Genomic DNA, 3,705 nt, shown 5'->3' on the forward strand with positions numbered 1-3,705 from the left:
GATGAAGCCGGGGCGAGCACCACGGAAGGTGGCAGCGGAGCTCGCTGCTTGCTCGATCAGGACCCTCTCACATCTAGTTTGCACGACACTCGCGGATGCGGTTGTCTGTGCGGTGGCGCTCTATTGCGTCGGTCCAGTGCTTGGGTAATGACGTGGACGCGGTGACCCCCCCCCCCCCTAGCTCATGTGGGCTGGTGGGCCCTGGTGGTTCACGCTGGCGGCGGGTTGGCAGGAGGGCATGTACAATAGGGACAACACCATGCTGCTGCTCGAGTATCCACGTAGGAGTAAATATATGAAGCACCAGTTCCATTAACCAGAGTGGTCCCTCTTGTACTCTTTCTCTTTACCATCATCTTCTTTCTTTAAACCAATGGCTGCGCATGTCCCGGTGCTTTTAATCCTTGCTTTTGCTTCTTCCCTCTCCCTTTCCTCTACTTTTTGGCTCAAGCACCAGGCTCTTCTGCAAGAGACCGCTAGCCTCTACAAGCATCACTCTTGGCCATGCCCCGAGGTGCCCCCAGCGGCGGGGAAGGGTCACTTTGGGTCCATCATCGAGATCTGGAGGAGCCACCCCCAAGGACACCTTTGAGAGGAGCGACACATGCATGGTCTCGAAAGTGAGCCGATGGACACGATGCCCACGAAGCTATCCGTGATGTAAGAGGCTAGGCGGATTGTGAAGGCTCTGCCGAGCCAGCCCGACACGCTGATGTAAGCACGAGTGTGCCTGCCACATCACTGGTTGTTCCCGACGAGCGTGAGCATCTCTTGGAAGGTGAGCCATGGGCACAAGAGCTCGATCAACACTTATGTGTAGTGGGGTGGCTTCACGGCCGCGCCCCCGGCGAGCAACCGAGGGAGCTCCACGTGATGTCACATGACTATGACCAGTGCAGAGAAAGGCGATGCCTCCTGCTACTAGGGAGTAGCACCGACGATGCCTTGACGAAGCTTCACCATGACTGCACTTTTGGTGATTGTGGCCTTGTCGCTGCTCATCTCCGATGACCACCAATCATTCCAGCAATCTCCATGTTTCATCATGAGCTTGACACGGTCAGGCTAAATTTCGTGTTTTGACCATTTTGCAGAAGTTTCCCGAGATTTGACCTTGGTCTCAAAAAATTTCGGGATCTAACCCTTTTCCTACCGCCAAGGTGGATGACGGTAAGGTCTAACTTACTACCGTCGGGTCCCTTGACGGTAGGACTTGACTGCGCCGTTACATCCGTTTGAATTTAAAAAACCCCACCGCCAAAGTCTTTGTCGGTAGGCTGTGCAACCCTATCGCCAAAAAGCATATGGCGATAGGTCATGCATCATGCATCAAACCTGCAAGGTTAGCAGGTGGTAGTACTAGTACTACTCTAGTACTATATGCATGCATGCACTAGAGCCCGTCCTAGCTGCTGTTGCCACTCTGCACGATGTAGCCTGCTTCTTGGGGTTGGTGAAAAAAGAAAAGCAAGAGGACTAGCGCCTGCTGCCTCACGCGATCTATATCTATGTACTAGATGCAGTTCCACTACTACTAGCCTCCTAGTACTTCACAGTGTTATTGTAGACGATTGGAGACTTGTGGCATGCCTACCGCCGGGGGCTTTGATAGTAGGGTCGCACAGCCTACCGCCAAATCCTCTGGCGGTAAGGTATTATTCACGTTAAATTGCCATAACAATGCAGTTAAGTCCTACCGCCAAAGTACGTGGTGGTAGACAGTTATACCCTACCGCCAAACATTATGACGATAGGAAAAAGGGTCAGATCCTAATTTTTTTTGAGACCAGGGTCAAATCTCGGTAAACTTCTGCAAAAGGGTCAAAACACGAAGTTTAGTCACATGGTCATCATGAGGCATCGACGTGTCGTGGTTCCCTGTCAACAGAACTGTGGGAGCCGCTCCTATATCTATTGAAAAGAAATGTTAGCCATGGCCAACATGAAAAGTCTGCCAAAGAACCCGCCTGTCAGTTGTGGTGAAGAGAGAATAAACAACATTTCAGGCTGTTGCCTTTTGGTCTAGGGCTGGGTTGCTAACAAACCGGGCCAAATGCCCTGGACAATTTTTGTCACATACTACACTAGGACTAGATGATCTTTTCACGTGCAACTTAATACTATTGGGTGAAAATGTCATATAAGGAATAGAATTTGGATAGATGCCAAATAGGATAGAAAAATATTTTTAAGGGCCAAATAGCATATAAATACTTTTTAAGGCCAAATAGGGAAGCGTATTTCAAATATGGCCCAATGAGGAAGTCCCTTATAAATAATATAAATTCACGCCACCCCTACATATCTAAGATGCACGCATCCAACCCAACACATGGGTGGCACAATAGAAGACGACAGTACATCAAGACGTAGATATATGATTGTGTGTGGTGGTGGTGTGTGTGTGACATATATATCTCTATCTTGTAATCGGCGTGTTTAATAATATCTCACGACGCTACCTACTTAGCCGTGCAAGCAAGTAAAGTAGGACCAGAACATATCTCAAATAAAATAAAATAAAAATAACACACGAGAACACATAGCTGAAACAAACCTTTTAGAGCTTTTGTCTAAATTGCGGCGCCGCAAACTGGTTCGGTCCGTCTGAAACCAGGTGCATGCATGCACGAGGGCTCTGCTATACGAGACAACATATACACAGGCATGTCGTGTCTCACCCGCCTCCATCGTCATCTTCTCCTCCCTCATTTTTCATTATGACATATATATTAGCTACCTCGGTTGTCTCAACACCCAGGGTTAGAAATAAAGGTAGCATTGAAAGAGCAAGAACAACTTCTTGTATATATCCATGGCGGAGCGGAGCAACGTTGGAAACCTTGGGTTGGCGGCGACAGTCGCCGTGGTTTCAACCGGCATCATCCTCATCTCCTTCCACCTTATCCGCCGCCTCAAGGACAATACCAAGCTCAACAATATCACCGGTGAGCTATACATGTTGATACATCTCTAGCTAGTTGTATATATTAACTACAGAATCAAAGCAGCTTCATTGTGTTTTTCTTGATCTAAATATCAAGCTATATGATTAGATTACTTACCGCACCTTCCTTGTCGATCAATGCATGCAACACAATTAATGTGAATAGCGCAAGAGCAACAGAGCTAGACGATCAAGAATGAGATGCAGTTCACGGATGACGTGTTGGCGGATCTCTTCCCGGACGACGAGGAGTTTGCCAGCTGGCTAGAGGGTATGACCGTGACTGGTGGCCTAATCCAGTCACCGTTATGAAGGGTCCCTCGATTCAACAATTTGGCAGACATGCTTAATTAATTAGCTAGTATTGCAGCTGGTCGGACAACAAGAAATTAAGCAACATTTTGCATGCACATCCAGTCAAGTTAATTATTATTACCATCTCATTTATAATAATTAAGGTGTTTAATTCGGGACGCATTAAGAATGGAAGATGCTTGGGGACTCACTACAATCTTGTGTTGGCGCGAGCAAGATCCCATTACTCACATGCATTTTTTTTTATGAAACAACCCACGATGTGTCTTTTGTCGCAAAAGAAACACGGAAAAATCCAGCCAAATGAGAAATGACCCGCTTACAAGGAAAACATCACTGAATAGCCATATGTGGCTCGATTATATTGAGAAAAACATGTGAAACCCCTCGCAACTTACCTACCGATAAATTAGGCCTAGAGAGCACTACCAAAACAAGCAATG

The 3,705-nt window shown here is 47.2% G+C and overlaps 1 long non-coding RNA gene across 1 annotated transcript; it reads left to right on the forward strand.

Moving 5' to 3' along the window:
• The first annotated feature begins 2,700 nt into the window (after window positions 1-2,700).
• LOC119305059 lies at window positions 2,701-3,413 on the forward strand. The gene is made up of 2 exons (XR_005148531.1): window positions 2,701-2,948; window positions 3,114-3,413. It is a non-coding gene; the product is annotated as an uncharacterized LOC119305059 (long non-coding RNA).
• Window positions 3,414-3,705: the final 292 nt, after the last annotated feature.

Source organism: Triticum dicoccoides, chromosome 5B, assembly GCF_002162155.2.
Source record: "Triticum dicoccoides isolate Atlit2015 ecotype Zavitan chromosome 5B, WEW_v2.0, whole genome shotgun sequence".
Taxonomy (NCBI): Eukaryota; Viridiplantae; Streptophyta; class Magnoliopsida; order Poales; family Poaceae; genus Triticum; species Triticum dicoccoides.